The sequence below is a fragment of the Lolium perenne genome, chromosome 2 (assembly GCF_019359855.2).
Source record: "Lolium perenne isolate Kyuss_39 chromosome 2, Kyuss_2.0, whole genome shotgun sequence".
NCBI classification, from domain to species: domain Eukaryota; kingdom Viridiplantae; phylum Streptophyta; class Magnoliopsida; order Poales; family Poaceae; genus Lolium; species Lolium perenne.
The window spans coordinates 116,565,935-116,585,361 of NC_067245.2; the positions used below are offsets into that span (position 1 = coordinate 116,565,935).

General features: G+C 39.4%; 1 long non-coding RNA gene across 1 annotated transcript; it reads left to right on the forward strand.

The window, feature by feature from the left end:
• The first annotated feature begins 18,208 nt into the window (after positions 1 to 18,208).
• LOC127330200 (uncharacterized) lies at positions 18,209 to 18,903 on the forward strand. Its single transcript, XR_007869181.1, has 2 exons — positions 18,209 to 18,468; positions 18,559 to 18,903. It is a non-coding gene; the product is annotated as an uncharacterized lncRNA (long non-coding RNA).
• Positions 18,904 to 19,427: the final 524 nt, after the last annotated feature.

Here is a 19,427-nt window from a genome sequence, read left to right on the forward strand (position 1 = left end):
GCTCGTCCCCGAGAATAAAGGTGATAAAACTAACATGAACTTTGGAGTTTATTATATAGCTTCTAAATAATCATACAAAGTATCACAAGGTTCAGTCAATAAAGAATGAAAATAAGTAATATGAACTTATAAAGTGATAACTCTTACATTCTACAAATTAAGCATGCATAATAGTAAATAGCATTGTAAGAAACATGAATGATAAGTAATATGAACCATAAAGCATGCTTAGGAGAATCATATAGAATTGTTTAGAAGAATCTTTGTCCTCTCTTTTGATTCTTTGTATACTTTTGACTCTTGAACACAAGAAAGTAAGTAGAAAATATATGTGCTAGATCTCCAACAAAATAGAAAGGTAAAAAGAGCAGAACAGTGAGAATTTGAGATGTGCAATTCATGTCAACTATACTCATAAGGATAGGGTACCATGCATATCTTTGTTTCAGTGATATATAAGATTCATGAGTTTGACCTCTTATAAGTAAATATTGCCTCATGCTCCTGGTGTTAAGGATTACACCTTCTGCTAATAATTTTCGGATTGCCAATAAACCTTTCACATATTGGTTTAACCAAGTATCGCAATGGGGTCCCTCCTTACCGCCTGTACAAATGGAAAAAATGGCTTATATAAGCTTCATCTTAAGCCATCCATACCCGAATCTTTTGAGCATCCTCTCTAACTCTCTCTCACTTTTTTCATACATATATATTTTTTTCTCTTTGTTTTCTTTTTATTTTCTGTCTTTTTTTTCACCCTTCCTATTTTGAGGATGCTCGCGCTGAAATTTTCACCATGTAAGCATGGCTTCTAGTTAGCGGCTCATTGCTCTTCTCTAACAATATGCATACACTAGTCTTTATATTGACAATCCCCTTGTTTTCACAAGAGGTAACCATCAACGAACCCAAAAGAAATGAGAATCAACTTCAAGGTACAGAACCTTAATGGTGCAATATTGAAAGACATCCCCATGTAAGCATGGTTAAGGTCTAGCTCATTACTCATAATCAGTCAAACCCATAACGTGCATAGTGGTATTTTCCTTCCAAACCTTACTTTCCTATGAGCTTTGAATTACACAAAAAGGAATATTTTGAAATGGTTGGAGGCACAACACACATATTATACTTGGACTATAGTGTGCTATATAGGTAGATATGATAGACATTTGGGTTTGAGAAATTTGGAAATAAGTCTATGCTTGTGTGAGAATTAATTTCTTTGGCTAGAAAGAGATCTAGAAGCATGCAATGATATCCATAAAGCTATTCATTCATCATAAAACAAGTATACTTAAAATTAAACATCTATGTATACTAGTGAGAAGTAGCACTGAATAAGGCATATAGCAAATCATCACTCAATAGAGCATGTGAAACTATAAATACCATACACAAGATAAGTTTCAACTTTTAATTGGCATTCCTCATTTTCTTTTATAATCATGCATCTTTATTTTCTTTGATCATTCGGAGATAAGAGAGTTTGGTCCATTAGCTCATTCACATGCATTATGAACATTCAATATGATGGTCCTTTGATTTTCAAAACAAAACTAGACAAAAATAAAACAAGGGCGCTTCAAGTTTTTGCGAAAATTTTATGTTGCTCAAAAACAGAGTTTAGAGGTGCTCAAACCAGGAGTTTTAGAATGAGTCCAGTGGGGTGTCATGGTCATAACCAAGCTTATGATATTCACCATACTTGAATTAATCTTAGTATGATATTCCTACACTCCCTGTGTAAAAAACTTCAACACAAACTTTTCTTCTCATTCTTTTCTATGGGGTGACATTAGAGGTACAAAGAAATCATGTTTGCTGATATTTTTATCATAAATAAAATTATATATTCATGAACCAGAGATCACATAATGTTCTAAGTATTATAACATATCAAAAGTTCCAAGAAAAAATCAATCTGATACTCAAAAGAATGGATCCAACATTAAGAAACAACTGTCTAGAATTTTTGTTGCAGCAAAATTGAATTATCTCGACCACTTAAACATGTTAGGAATTTTAGAAAATATACATGCATATATATTATGAAATTTTACAACTACCGTGAACTTATCAAGATTTTAGGATTTACCAAAAAATATTAGAAAAATCGTGCACTAAAAAGTGCAGCGCAGAAAACATAACTCCATATTTTGTTTGCAACTTTAAACATACAAATGGGTAGAAATTTGATAATTAACTTAAAAACTAGAGAACAAACTAAAATAAAAACATCATGCAACATCAAGCACATATGAATAAAATTTAAAATAAAACATCTTGGGTTGCCTCCCAGAAAGCGCTTTCTTTATGGCCATATAGTTAGCTTACTTACTTGGATCAATAGGGTCAATGATGTTGTAGGAGTGATGCTTCTTCATAATCTCCTTCTCATCATTAGGAATAATATATGAAAACAATACGCCAGGGTCCCATGGTGTGATCATACCAATAAATATATTTAACACTTTAAAGCACATTAATAGACAACATAAAGTATGCAACAAGTAATAACAAAGTCTAAGTTTCTTCCTATGCATTGGGATTTTAGATATGAATGAATCACAACCAATAGGAGTAACCCAAAGCATATCTATGATAGTTAAATTCAACTTATAATTTTCATTAGCATAGAGATGGTGTTTATATCCTCCTCTTTCATAATAATTGCACTTACTTGAAGGAAAATTAATAGTGTAACTATTTGAATCGTGAATCTTAGAGGATTGTGGAGTAAAGAGGATCATTAAGTTTATTAAGGTACTCTTTAACATGGTTTCTTCTTTCAAAATAATTATTAGTAGCATTTTTAATCATGACATCATTGCTGCAAGAAGATTTTTCATAGGCATAAGATGGTTGCAGACCATATAAGTATTTTTCAGCATAAAACTATCTCTCTTCTCTTGTGTAAATAGGAGATTTTAATAATGACATGGGATTCTCATGGATGAGAGAATTATCACAAACATCAAGTTTATAATTTTTTATCCTCACATAACATAGTACTTCTTTCTAAGCATGTAGGATTCTCAAGTAAAAATAGGCCATCGTCTAGAGCATATTAAATTTTAGAGTTATCATAAAATGTTGGTGGTGAAGGTGGAAGATCTCACTCTTCCGCAAGCTTAGATGGAACTATGGCTTCTTCATTTTCTTGTTTACGTAATAGGATAGTGTCTTTTTGAGTTATGTGGTTTCTCTTATTATATTCAAGAACATAGATATTATCAGAAAAATCATCTATGCAATGATTTAGGATAATGGAGACTTCAAAATCACAATCATGAGTCTCGCTAGTTGCTTCATAGATATCATCAAGGAAAGTCTATAATTCAAAGGTTGTCATAAAGCTCAGAAATTGTTCTACTTCTTCCATCACATGAACATAACTATACGTATGATAGGAGGCAATTGTATGTTATTCATGGGATCTACATTGGAAGTCAAAATTTTCACCACAACAAAAGTTACAAGACCTTACATAATGTCCAAGCAACTCAGTACCAGCTTTATTTAGAAGTCTTAAGAAAAAAAATTGTCGTTTTCCTTCACATGATTCTCTATATTTCACAAATATCATAGCATTTTTATATTCCTCTTTCAACGTGACATTTTTTATCTTGACTAGTAGCCATAATATGAGTATTTTTTATTTTCCATTTTTCATTTTTATGGTTTTTTGTGTTCTATAAAAAAGAAAAACTAGAAAATAAAGACTAAAAACAAGACAAGTAAAATACAATGCAAAATCTATAAGAGATAAGAGATCTCATAGCGGTGCAACCTCCCAGGTATTTGCAATAAGTTGATGAAGAAAGCAACGACGCCAGAAATCTTCTTGCTATTGCCTTGGTAGTTGTTGTACTCATAGCTTGATGAGGATGTGGTTGTAAGATGCTCTTCCAGTTCCCCGACAACAACGCGATAAAATTGTCTTGATGGAGCTTGACAACACCAGCAAAAGAGTCTTGATACGTTGGGACTCCAAGTGCAGAGTGTGTAGTCTAGGAAGCAATTTTCCCCACAAGGATGACTCGAGGGTTATATCAAAATCTCGGGGAACTGCGCAAAGAGGTATCTCTCCCTCTCTTCTCTAGCAATCCTGCAAAGTAAAATAAAACCTTGTGTCCCCAACTCCACCGTGTGGTTGTCAAGCACAAGGTTTCGTGTAAGTAAATAAAACACAACTAGTAATAAAATAAGTAAAACTAGACAAAATAAAGTAACTAAGTAAAAATAGTAAAAAAGGTTGATTGTTTTTTGATAGAAATAAGATAAGTAAATATTTTTTTTATTTTTGGAATGAAATAATGCGGCAAATAAAAAGTAATATAAAGAAATATACGGGTGTTTCTTATGATAAAAAGTGGAGCGGGGTTCATGGGTTCACTTGACTATTCTCTCTTTTAAGTTGTAGTGGACAATACCAATTCATCAATGAGATATGAAGAGCAAACCAAGAACATGTGAAAGATATGCATTCATATGGGCATCACGTCCTAACATAGAGATGATGCAATACATCTCTCTTATACTCCACAGGAAAAGAAAACTCCATGCAATCTTGTATTAAGAATTAATAGAGCATAGCCATAAATATTTTGACATGATGTTTGAATACCATATATCCTACGTTGAACAGACAAGATCATCACTTTTGTCATGTGTGATACGTCTCAAACGTATCCATAATTTTTGATGCTCCATGCTTGTTTTACACCAATTCATATATGTTTTATTTACACTTCGTTGCATTTTTACATAATTTCTGGCACTAACCTATTAACAAGATGCCACGGTGCCAGTTTACTGTTTTCTGCTATTTTTGTATTTCAGAAAATTATAAAGGAAATATTCTCGGAATTGGACGAAACAAAAGTTGAAGTCAATATTTTACTAAAACGAAGACGAAGTATAGAGGGGGGTCAAAGAGGCACATCAGGGCGCCCAAACCACCCCTAGGCGCGGCCAGGACCTGGCATGCGCCTAGGGTGGGTCTGGGCCCACCAGGCACCCCACCGACCTAATTCCTCCACCGATTTATATATCTTCTCGGGAAAACCCTGGATACCCGAGCCTCCATCCACGAAAAGTTCCATCGCGGCCGCCATCGCAAAACCCATCTCGGGGCTGCCAGAGGGGGAAATCATCGCCAGAGACATCTACATCGCCATGCCCGCCTCCGAAGTGATGCGTGAGTAGTTCATCCCTGAACTATGGGTCCATAGCAGTAGCTAGATGGTTGTCTTCTCCACTTTGTGCTTCATGTATCGATCTTGTGAGCTACCCTACATGATCAAGATCATCTTTATGTAATCCTATATGTTTGGTTTGCTGGGATCCGATGAATATTGTATACTATGTTGAGATTGATTATATATTCATGCCATATGTTATTTGTGATCTTGCATGCTCTCTGTTGCTAGTAGAAACTCTGGCCAAGTGGACACTTGTGACTCTAAGAGGGGGTATGCTCGATAGTAGGTTCATGCCTCTAGTTTTCTGGGAGAGTGGCTTTATAACTTCTAAGATTATAGATGTGTTGTTGCTACTAGGGAGAAAACAGCAATGTTTTATCCGAGGGTAATTCTATTGTTTACTTTACACACATTGCTTAATGCGATAATCTGTTGCTTCCAACTTAATACTGAAACGGGTGCGGACACTAACCTGAAGGTGGATTATTAGTCATAGACGCAGTTGGATTATGGTCTATGTATTATGTTGTAATGCCCATATCAATCTCATAGTAATCATCTTGTCATGTATTAGTCGATATTCTGTCAATTGATTAGTAATTTGTCCCCCCAACATGCTATTTATATTATGGAGAGACACCTCTAGTGAACTTTGGACCCCGATCCTATTTCCTTTACTGATAAATTCAACTGCAATCATGTTCTATTTACTTTCTGTAAACATCTTTCTCCATTCAATACGTCTAATTCGTTGTGTTCAGCAAACCGGTGAGATTGACAACCTCACTGCAAGTTGGGGCAAAGTACTTTGGTTGTGTTGTGTGCAGGTTCCACGTTGTTGCTGACGCCGGTAGTGCGCCCTACCACTAGTCAGCCAACAACACCTTCAGAAGTCACGCTTTTCTTCTACTGGTTGATTAAATCTTGGTTTCGTACTGAGGGAACACTTGCTGCTGTGCTCATCACACCTCTCCCTTGGGGTTTCCCAACCGATTCCACAACAATGCTCAGCAAGATTGTCTGCCGCCGTCACCGGAGCACCACCAAGATTTTCTGGCGCCGGGGAGAAAGAGGATTTCTGCAAGGGGAGTCTCTCATCTCCAATCTTCTTACTTTGTTATAGTTTTTCTTAGTTTATTTTATTTTGTTTTATTTGCTTCTTTATATAAAAGCACACAAAAAAAGTTTCTATTATAGCTGTTATTTATGTTGCTTAGTTTATTCCATGCTTACTTTCCATGTTGATTTTTCTTGTTTTTATTTTTCACTAGTTGGCCATAATGGAAAACAACAACACAATTAGAGAAATTTATAGTATTTATGTTGAGTTAGGACATGAAGAGTTCGAAGAGATAATTAAAAAACCTATGAAAATTTATTTGCATGCTAATGGCAATGTTATTAGTACAAATTCTTTGAACACCATTATTGCTAATGCTCTGGAAAAGTCTAAGCTTGGGGAAGCTAGTTTTCATGAAATTAATGTTTTTTACTTCCCTTGCTTTAGAGGAGAAAAGTTTCTATGATGATTACAGTGATGAATATGATATTTTCAGTCCACCTACTATTGAGGAGAAAATTAATTATGATTACAATATGTCTCCTATATTTGATGATTATGATGATGAGAATAATAATGATAGCTATTTTGTTGAATTTGCTCCCGCTACAATTAATAAGAATGACTATGCTTATGTGGAGAGTAATAATTATTTTATTCATGTGGCTCATGATAACAATGTTTTATGTGATAGTTATATTGTTGAGTTTATTCATGATGCTACTGAAAATTATCATGAGAGAGGAAAATATGGTTGTAGAAGTTTTCATGGTACTGAAACACCTCTCTATATGCTGAAAGTTTTGAAGTTACTCTTGTTTTATGTTCTTATGCTTGTCACATTGTTCTTTGTGAATTTATTTGTATACAACATTCCTATGCATAGGAAGTGGATTAGAATTAAATGTTTTTGAATTTGCTTCTTGGTGCTTCTTCAGTTGATAATACTTGATGCTCGTATTTTTAGTGCGCCTAGCTAAAAGGCGTTAAAGAAAAGCGCTTATGCGAGATAACCCATATTTTATTTACAGTAATTTTATTTTTGTTGAGTCTTGGAAGTTTTTACCACTGTAATGACCTCTCCTTATCATTTTTATTTCATTTTTGTGCTAAGAATAGTCTCTAATAGGAAGAAAGTAATGTTTGGGGAAATTGTTGTCTAGAAAACAGATTCTGTTATGTTACCATAAAAATTCGTAAACATATCCAGAGAGGAATTTTGATCTGTAATTTTTTATGAATATGCCCCAGGTTATTATCTAACTTTCTTTGGTTGACCACGTTTTGAGATAAGAAACATAGGATTTTCTAAAAAAATAGATCTTTACCTACAGTTCTGTTTTGACAGATTTCTGCACTATTTGCATTTGCCTCTTAAATCTCTTTCTTTTTGAGTTCTTTTGATCAAAGAGCTTTTTGAAAGGTTGCTACAGTAGCTTATGCTTTAATAGATGTTTGATATATGTTATTACTGAATCCAAGTGGATTTGTTTATTTTGATTGTACTAATGCTGCTAATAGAGAATTGTGTGAAGTTTTGTATGAAGGAAGTTTTCAAGTGTAGGGAAAGAATATTGATATGATGAGATAAAGAATGGATAAAAGCTCAAGCTTGGGGATGCTCCTGCATCCCAAGACATATTCAAGAGGTACAAGCGTCAAAACTTGGGCATCCCCTTTTCATCAACAAAGCAACAGGTCATCAATCTATGCGCTATATTTTTATTGCTTCATACGCTCTATGTTGTTCTTGGAGCGTCTTTATTTTTGTTTTTTTTGTTTTTTTGCTGTAGCATATGTTGGATCATGGCACATTTATTTTGGATAAATACCCTCTCCTTTTTAACTGCATAGAACGCTCTAGTTTTCGCTGTTATTGTTCTGTGAGTGTTCTAGTTTTCTGGTACTGCGTTTAGCTCTTGTTCTTTCACTTGAATTTTGTTCAGAGCATGTTAGTATTCTTTATTTGTGTATGATTAGCTCTCTGGTCCATAATGTATTTCATCTCTGAGAGTTATTTCAAATAAGTTGATTGGTGTTGGATACGAGCAAAATATTTCATGACTATAGTGATGCAAAAGGAAGCTTGTCTAGACTTTTGTAGGATAACGTTGCATAGAAAACAAAAAATTTCCTACCGCGAACACGTAATCCAAGCCAAGATGCAATCTAGAAGACGGTAGCAATGAGGGGGTATCGAGTCTCACCCTTGAAGAGATTCCAAAGCCTACAAGAGGAGGCTCTTGTTGCTGCGGTAGACGTTCACTTGCCGCTTGCAAAAGCGCGTAGAAGATCTTGATCACGATCGGTTCCGGCGCCACGAACGGGCAGCACCTCCGTACTCGGTCACACGTTCGGTTGTTGATGAAGACGACGTCCACCTCCCCGTTCCAGCGGGCAGCGGAAGTAGTAGCTCCTCTTGAATCCGACAGCACGACGGCGTGGTGTCGGTGGTGGTGGAGAAGTCCGGCGGAGCTTCGCTAAAGCTACGCGGGAGTTATGGAGGAGAGGGGGGCGGCTAGGGTTTGGGAGGGGGTGGCCGGCCTCAAGGGGGTGCGGCCAACTTGTGGCTTTGTGGTGGCCAGCCCCCTCCCCTATGCCCCTCATTATATAGGTGGATCCCCAAGTGTTGGTGTCCAAGTCTTCGAATAAGACCCGAACCAAAAACCTTCCATATGGAGGGGAAACCTAGCCAAGCTAGGACTCCCACTAGAGGTGGGAGTTCCACCTCCCATATGGGGGGGTGGCCGGCCCCCTAAGGGGGAGTCCACTTGGGACTCCTCCCCACCTAGGGTTGGCCGGCCATGGAGGTGGAGTCCCATGTGGACTCCACCTTCCTTGGTGGTTTCTTCCGGACTTTTCTAGAACCTTCTAGAACCTTCCATAGAACCTTCCGCGACATTTTAATTCACATAAAATGACATCCTATATATGAATCTTATTCTCCGGACCATTCCGGAACTCCTCGTGATGTCTGGGATCTCATCCGGGACTCCGAATAAATACTCGAACTCCATTCCTTATTCAAGTACTACTATTTCAACATCCAACTTTAAGTGTGTCACCCTACGGTTTGTGAACTATGCGGACATGGTTGAGTACTCACTCCGACCAATAACCAATAGCGGGATCTGGAGATCCATAATGGCTCCCACATATTCAACGATGACTTTAGTGATCGAATGAACCATTCACATACAATACCAATTCCCTTTGTCACACGATATTTTACTTGTCCGAGGTTTGATCTTCGGTATCACTCTATACCTTGTTCAACCTCGTCTCCTGACAAGTACTCTTTACTCGTATCGTGGTATGTGGTCTCTTATGAACTCATTCATATGCTTGCAAGACATTTAGACGACATTCCACCGAGAGGGCCCAGAGTATATCTATCCGTCATCGGGATGGACAAATCCCACTGTTGATCCATATGCCTCAACTCATACTTTCCGGATACTTAATCCCACCTTTATAGCCACCCATTTACGCAGTGGTGTTTGGTGTAATCAAGTACCTTTCCGGTATAAGTGATTTACATGATCTCATGGTCATAAGGACTAGGTAACTATGTATTGAAAGCTTATAGCAAATAACTTAATGACGAGATCTTATGCTACGCTTAATTGTGTGTATCCATTACATCATTCATACAATGACATAACCTTGTTATTAATAACATCCAATGTTCATGATTATGAAACTAATCATCCATTAATCAACAAGCTAGTTTAAGAGGCATACTAGGGACTTCTTGTTGTCTACATATCACACATGTACTACTGTTTCGGTTAATACAATTATAGCATGATATATAAACATTTATCATAAACATAAAGATATAAATAATAACCACTTTATTATTGCCTCTAGGGCATATCTCCTTCAGTCTCCCATTTGCACTAGAGTCAATAATCTAGATTACATTGTAATATACCTAACACCCATGGCATTCTGGTGTTGGTCATGCTTTGCCCTAGGGAGAGCTTTAGTCAACGGATCTGCTACATTCAGATCAGTGTGTACTTTGCAAATCTTTACTTCTCCATCTTTGATGTACTCGCGAATCGAGTGGTAACGCAGCTTGATATGCTTCAGCCTCTTGTGTGACCTTGGCTCTTGTGCATTGGCGATGGCACCCATGTTATCACAGTAAATGATTAATGGGTCCAATGCACTAGGAACCACACCGAGCTCTACAATGAACCTCTTCATCCATACCGCTTCTGATGAAGCCTCTGAAGCCGCTATGTACTCTGATTCTGTTGAAGACTTCGCCACCGTGCACTGCTTCGAGCTTGCCCAGCTTACTGCAACACCATTCAATATAAACACGTACCCAGATTGTGACTTAGAGTCATCAGGATCAGTGTTCCAACTTGCATCGGTGTAACCACTTACAACGAGCTCTTGGTCGCCTCCATAACAAAGAAACATATCCTTAGTTCTTTTCAAGTACTTCAGGATATTCTTGACCGCTGTCCAGTGTTCCATTCCTGGATCACTTTGATATCTGCTAGTCAAACTAACAGCATGTGCTATATCCGGTCTAGTACATAGCATGGCATACATGATAGATCCTACTGCCGAGGCATAGGGGATTTTACTCATCCTTTCTCTTTCTTCTGCCGTAGCCGGTCCTTGAGTCTTACTCAAGACTTTGCCTGGTAACATAGGTAAGAACCCTTTCTTACTTTCGTCCATTCTAAACTTCTTTAGAATCTTGTCCAGATATGTACTCTGTGATAGCCCTATTAGGCGTCTTGATCTCTATAAATCTTGATGCCTAGTATATACGATGCTTCACCAAGGTCTTTCATTGAAAAACTATTATTCAAATAACCTTTAACACTGCTTAATAGTTCTATATCATTCTCGATCAATAATATGTCATCTACATATAATATCAGGAATGCTACAGAGCTCCCACTCACTTTCTTGTAAATACAGGCCTCTCCATGACACTGTATAAACCCGAAGTCTTTGATCACCTTATCAAAGCGTCGGTTCCAACTTCTTGATGCTTGCTTCAGTCCATAGATTGAACGCTGAAGTTTGCATACTTTGTCAGCATTTTTAGGATCGACAAAACCTTTGGGTTGTACCATATACAACTCTTCCTCAATGTCTCCATTAAGGAACGCCGTTTTGACATCCATCTGCCAAATCTCATAATCGAAAAATGCAGCTATTGCTAACAAAATCCTCACAGATTTTAGCTTCGCTACAGGTGAGAAAGTCTCATCGTAGTCAACTCCTTGAATTTGTCGGAAACCCTTTGCGACAAGTCGAGCTTTATAGACAGTAATATTACCATCAGCATCTGTTTTTCTCTTGAAGATCCATTTATTTTCGACAGCCTTTCGGCTATCAGGTAAGTCTACCAAAGTCCATACTTTGTTATCATACATGGATCCCATTTTGGATTTCATGGCTTCTTGCCATTTATTGGAATCTGGGCTCATCATCGCTTCTTCATACGTCGCAGGGTCCTCATCATTGTTATCCACAATCATGACATTTAGACAAGGATCATACCAATCAGGAGTGGTACGTTCCCTTGTCGATCTGCGAGGTTCAGTAGTTTCCTCGTTCGAAGTTTCATGATCATTATCATTAGCTTCCTCTGTTGCCGGTGTAGGCGGTACAGGTACAACTTCCGATCTTTGCGCTACTCTGATCAACGATTATAGATTCATCAATCTCATCGAGTTCTACTTTTCTTCCAGTCACTTCTTTAGTGAGAAATTCTTTCTCAAGAAAGGTTCCGTTCTTAGCAACAAAGATTTTGCCTTCGGATCTGTGATAGAAAGTGTACCCTATAGTTTCCTTAGGGTATCCTATGAAGACGCATTTCTCCGCTTTGGGTTCTAGCTTCTCCGGTTGTAACTTCTTTACATAGGCTTTGCAACCCCAAACTTTCAGGAACGACAGCTTAGGTTTCTTATTAAACCATAATTCATACGGTGTCGTTTCTACGGATTTTGATGGTGCTCTATTTAAAGTGAATGCGGCTGTCTCTAATGCATAACTCCAAAATGATAACGGCAAATCAGTAAGAGACATCATAGAACGAACCATATCTAAGAGAGTTCGATTACGACGTTCGGACACACCGTTACGTTGAGGTGTTCCCGGCGGTGTCAATTGTGAAAGTATTCCGCATTTCTTTAAATGCATGCCAAACTCATAACTCAGATATTCACCTCCACGATCAGATCGTAGAAATTTAATCTTCTTGTTACGTTGATTTTCTACTTCACTTTGAAATTCCTTAAACTTCTCGAAAGTTTCGGATTTATGTTTCATGAAATAGATATACCCATATCTACTCAGATCATCTGTGAAGGTTAGAACATAACGATAACCACCGCGTGATGCTACGCTCATTGGTCCGCATACATCGGTATGTATGATTTCCAATAAGTCGATGCTCGCTCCATCATACCGTAAAATGGAGTCTTAGTCATTTTACCCATTAGACATGCTTCGCATCTATCAAGTGACTCAAAGTCAAGTGATTCAAGTAATCCATCGTATGGAGTTTCTTCATGCGTTTCACTCCAATATGACCAAGACGATTACCACATATAAGTAGAATTATCATTCAATTTAATTCGCTTAGCATCAATGTTATGTATATGCGTATCACTACTATCGAGATCTAACAGAAATAAGCCATTCTTTTGTGGTGCTCGACCATAAAAGATATTATTCATAAAAATAGAACAACCATTATTCTCAGACTTGAATGAATAACCGTCTTGCATTAAACAAGATCCAGATATAATGTTCATGCTCAACGCAGGTACATAATAGCAATTATTTAGGCTTAAAACTAATCCCGAAGGTAGATGTAGAGGAAGTGTGCCGACTGCGATCACATTGACCTTGGATCCGTTTCCAACGCGCATCGTCACTTCATCTTTCAGCAGTTGTCGTTTATTCTTTAGTTCCTGTTTCGAGTTACAAATATGAGCAACCGAACCAGTATCAAATACCCATGTACTAGAACGCGAACCAGTGAAATGAACATCTATAACATGTATATCAGATATACCTTCTTTCTTCTTCTTGACAAGGCCGCTCTTGAGATCAGCCGGATACTTGGAGCAATTACGCTTCCAGGTGTCCCTTCTCCTTGCGATAATAACACTCAGCATCAGGCTTAGGGCCGTTCTTAGGTTTCACAGGAGGCGTGGCAGCTTTCTTGCCACCCTTCTTGAATTTTCCCTTAGACTTGCCCTGTTTCTTGAAACTGGTGGTCTTGTTGACCATCAACACTTGGTGCTCTTTCTTGATCTCAATCTCAGCAGCTTTTAGCATGCCAAAGAGTTCAGGTAACTCCTTGTTCATGTTCTGCATATTGTAGTTCATCACGAAGTTCTTGTAACTTGGTGGCAGTGATTGAAGGACACGATTAATCCCCAGTCTGTTAGGAATCACTATTCCCAAGTCACTGAGTTTCTTCGCATGCCCGGTCATGGCGAGAATGTGCTCACTAACGGAGCTGCCTTCTTCCATCATGCAGCTGAAGAATTGTTTTGATGCTTCATAGCATTCCACGGCCGCATGAGTCTCAAAAATAGCTTTCAGCTCTTTCATCAACTCATGAGGATCGTGGTGCTCAAAACATTTTTGAAGATCGGATTCCAGACTGCATAGGATGGCACACTGAACTTGAGAGTACCGTATTTTCCGAGTCTCGTAAACAGCTTTTACTTCATCGGTTTCTGTTTCTGCAGGAGGGTCACCTAGCGGTGCATCAAGCACATATTGCAGATTTCCGCCAGAGAGGAAGATCCTCACATGACGGAACCAGTCGGTGAAGTTGCTACCGTTGCTCTTAAGTTTCTCTTTCTCTAGGAACTGATTAAAATTGATTGGGGACGCCATCTCTACAACATATATTTGCAAAAGTTTAGACTAAGTTTATGACAAATTGAGTTCAAATTTTAATTCAACATAATTAAAAATCTAAGTGAACTCCCACTCAAAACAATATCCCTCGCATTGTCTTAGTGATCACACGAACCAAATCCACCGCACCTAAACCCGATCATCACGAGAAAAGGTGTGATTTCAATGGCGAACACTCAAAGTGTTCATCATATCAACCATATGATTCATGCTCTACCTTTCGGTATCACGTGTTCCGAGACCATGTCTGTACATGCTAGGCTCGTCAAGGCCACCTTAGTATCCGCATGTGCAAAACTGTCTTGCACCCGTTGTATGTACTTATTGAATCTATCACACCCGATCATCACGAGATGCTTCGAAACGACAAGACTTGGTAACGGTGCTACTAAGGATGAACACTTTATTATCTTGAGATTTTAGTGAGGGATCATCTTATAATGCTACCGTCGCGATCTAAGCAAAATAAGATGCATAAAAGGATTAACATCACATGCAGTTCATATGTGATATGAAATGGCCCTTTTGTCTTTGCGCCTTTGATCTTCATCTCCAAAGCACGGACATGATCTCCATCATCTTCAGGCATGATCTCCATCATCGTCGGCGTAGCGTCAAGGTCAATGGCGCCGTCTTCATGATTGTCCTCCATGTAGCAACTATTACAACTACTTTGAAATACTACTCAACATGAATTTTAAAGACAACCATAAGGCTCCTGCCGGTTGCCACAATACAATAATGATCATCTCATACATATTCATCATCACATTATGGCCATATCACATCACCAAACCCTGCAAAAACAAGTTAGACGTCTCTAATTTGGTTTGCATATTTTACATGGTTTAGGGTTTTCGAGAGAGATCTAATCTACCTACGAACATGAACCACAACGTTGATACTAATGTTTTCAATAGAAGAGTAAATTGAATCTTCACTATAGTAGGAGAGACAGACACCCGCAAAGCCTCTTATGCAATACAAGTTGCATGTCGAACGAGGAACAAGTCTCATGAACGCGGTCATGTAAAGTTAGTCCGAGCCGCTTCATCCCACTATGCCACAAAGATGCAAAGTACTCAAACTAAAGATAACAAGAGCATCAACGCCCACAAAACCATTGTGTTCTACTCGTGCAACCATCTATGCATAGACACGGCTCTGATACCACTGTAGGATAACGTTGCATAGAAAACAAAAATTTCCTACATGAACACGCAATCCAAGCCAAGATGCAATCTAGAAGACGGTAGCAACGAGGGGGTATCGAGTCTCACCCTTGAAGAGATTCCAAAGCCTACAAGAGGAGGCTCTTGTTGCTGCGGTAGACGTTCACTTGCCGCTTGCAAAAGCGCGTAGAAGATCTTGATCACGATCGGTTCCGGCGCCACGAACGGGCAGCACCTCCGTACTCGGTCACACGTTCGGTTGTTGATGAAGACGACGTCCACCTCTCCGTTCCAGCGGGCAGCGGAAGTAGTAGCTCCTCTTGAATCCGATAGCACGACGGTGTGGTGTCGGTGGTGGTGGAGAAGTTCGGCGGAGCTTCGCTAAAGCTACGCGGGAGTTATGGAGGAGAGGGGGGCGGCTAGGGTTTGGGAGGGGGTGGCCGGCCTCAAGGGGGTGCGGCCAACTTGTGGCTTTGTGGTGGCCGGCCCCCTCCCCTATGCCCCTCATTATATAGGTGGATCCCCAAGTGTTGGTGTCCAAGTCTTCGAATAAGACCCGAACCAAAAACCTTCCATATGGAGGGGAAACCTAGCCAAGCTAGGACTCCCACTAGAGGTGGGAGTTCCACCTCCCATATGGGGGGGTGGCCGGCCCCCTAAGGGGGAGTCCACTTGGGACTCCTCCCCACCTAGGGTTGGCCGGCCATGGAGGTGGAGTCCCATGTGGACTCCACCTTCCTTGGTGGTTTCTTCCGGACTTTTCTAGAACCTTCTAGAACCTTCCATAGAACCTTCCGTGACATTTTAATTCACATAAAATGACATCCTATATATGAATCTTATTCTCCGGACCATTCCGGAACTCCTCGTGATGTCCGGGATCTCATCCGGGACTCCGAATAAATATTCGAACTCCATTCCTTATTCAAGTACTACTATTTCAACATCCAACTTTAAGTGTGTCACCCTACGGTTCGTGAACTATGCGGACATGGTTGAGTACTCACTCCGACCAATAACCAATAGCGGGATCTGGAGATCCATAATGGCTCCCACATATTCAACGATGACTTTAGTGATCGAATGAACCATTCACATACAATACCAATTCCCTTTGTCACACGATATTTTACTTGTCCGAGGTTTGATCTTCGGTATCACTCTATACCTTGTTCAACCTCGTCTCCTGACAAGTACTCTTTACTCGTACCGTGGTATGTGGTCTCTTATGAACTCATTCATATGCTTGCAAGACATTTAGACGACATTCCACCGAGAGGGCCCAGAGTATATCTATCCGTCATCGGGATGGACAAATCCCACTGTTGATCCATATGCCTCAACTCATACTTTCCGGATACTTAATCCCACCTTTATAGCCACCCATTTACGCCGTGGTGTTTGGTGTAATCAAAGTACCTTTCCGGTATAAGTGATTTACATGATCTCATGGTCATAAGGACTAGGTAACTATGTATTGAAAGCTTATAGCAAATAACTTAATGACGAGATCTTATGCTACGCTTAATTGGGTATATCCATTACATCATTCATACAATGACATAACCTTGTTATTAATAACATCCAATGTTCATGATTATGAAACTAATCATCCATTAATCAACAAGCTAGTTTAAGAGGCATACTAGGGACTTCTTGTTGTCTACATATCACACATGTACTAATGTTTCGGTTAATACAATTATAGCATGATATATAAACATTTATCATAAACATAAAGATATAAATAATAACCACTTTATTATTGCCTCTAGGGCATATCTCCTTCAACTTTGTTATGTCATGTTGGATGTTATTATTTTCACATGCTTAGTATTTATTGTTGTAGCATGACTTGCTTCAAATGCTGAGACTGCATACATTGAAAGAATCATGTGTTGTTTCTTTCATAAAAGCATAATATTGTGGTATTCTCCTTTGATGCTTTATTGGGTTGACTTGGCGCATGCTTACACCATGTTATGACTATAACCAGCCAACTAAAGCCTCTATGATCATTTAGTTTTGAACTTGTAATATCACTTTATGCTTTGATTGATAATGTTTTGTCTCTATGCATGATTATGGCCATTATTGCTCTCTTAGTTGGTCGCTTCCAGTCTTTTGCTAGCCTTCGCCTGTGCTGAGTATGAACTCTACTCGTGCATCCAACCACCATGCAACAAAGTTTTCCAATCGTGTCCACCATATCTATCTATTAGCATTATTGCTATTCCAAGTAATTCATCATGTTTTTATCTTCCAAATTAAATCTTGGCATGACAAAATTAGTCAGTAAACCTCTCACGAACTTGATGGCACATTTTCTTTCTTGCAGCTAATAAATTTGATCATTGTGCCTATCTTATGAAGTTTATATGTTTGCAAATTGCAAGTTGGGAGTTAGTAGAACCATGCTTTCATGGGGAACACTTTCGACATTGCACTTATATTCAGTTGATGTCATGTTCTTTTGTCTACGGATGCCTAGCGGTACGAAATAAAAGGGAAGCTTATAAGTCCATGGAGTTTGTATACGAGTTAGGGAAACGCCTGTGCCGCTAATCTAAGCCATGCATTATTCATGGTGTAAATTTATAGCTAAGTCATATTGAGCATTCTATGAAGCATTTGCAATAAAAAGTTATACTCATAGTAAATAATTTTTTTTTGCTGAGATGCTTACTGTCTGTTTGTCTTGTTATTTTGGCATGGCATTGCTCCACAAGAGTACCTCCATATCATCGGGCAAGAGGTACCTCGTTGGTGGTTCTCAATGATACATGTATCTTTATACGGCAATGCGACCGTGGTACGTCCAAAGCCGCACACGCCAGACTTCGCGCTCCACACTCCCCGCTTTTCGTTTTTGCCACACAGGAATTATGGAGTAAACCCCAGACCCGGTCTCCCGTTCGGAGCACCTACGCACGAACTCCCCAAATCCTTCCGTGGAGGTCGCCGGCATCTTCCCCTGTTGCCGCTCGATTCAATCTATCCCTCGCAGCTACTGCCGGCGCCGCCGCCTTGACAGATCGACCGACCGACATGCTTCTGGGCGCTGACCACGATAGCGAGCTCCGCTCGTCCGGCTGCTAGCATATCGGTGGTCTTCCCCTGTTGCCGCTGGAATTCAATCTAAATTTTCCTTTCAATTTATCCCTCGCAGCTAATGCCGGCGCCGCTGCCCTGACAGATCGACCGACCAACCTGCTGCCGGGCGCTGACCACGACAGCGAGCTCCGCTCGTCCAGCTGCTAGCGTATCGGTGGCGGAGGCCATCCCCGAGCCTCTGCTCCGTGCGCCGCTGCGGGGCGGCTCACCATCGCGTCCGTGTGTGTTCCTTGTCCAGCGGTTTTCGCGCGTGTTCCTGGTTTCAGGCAGCTACCCTTCACAGCTGGTTTCATCGTTCCAGTTAAGTCTGTTCATGTGATTGGATAAGGCTGTAGTAGTGTAGTGGTTGACTAGAGACTGTACTTCGTACGAACATCTGACTGGTACTTCGTACGTAGCTGAGGCTCTGCCGATCTAATTGCATTGATATCGACAGTCTAGCTAACCATTAGTGTACTGTATTGCTGTAGTCGTATTTGAAAACATAAATCTATCTACGATAATCTCCACTGATTTTGCATTTTCGCTCGAAATAAACAAACTGCTTTCACCAGAAAACAAGACTACAATTTCTCCATAATAAGTATCGTGAAAATGTGAAATCACCGATTCAACAGAAGCATTCACATGCTTGTATAGAGACAACGTTCTTCAAGGCAGAAGTATCTAAAAATCCTACTTACATGAGAATGCAAATCCAGTTCAGAGAAAATCCTACGAGTATAGTGTTACTTCCACACCTAGAAAATTAGTTAAGCTTTGCGCATGGGCCTTGTAGTGCCACCAATCAACTCAAAGTAGTGAAAATTAAATATTTTGGCCATATGTATATATGAATTCATGTAATAAATTTTATAATGTTTGAAACACGGAAATGTAATTGTTAAATATTTTAAAAACTAGGAGCAACGGTACTCAGGTGAACCAAATCTGCTGTCTACTTATATAAAC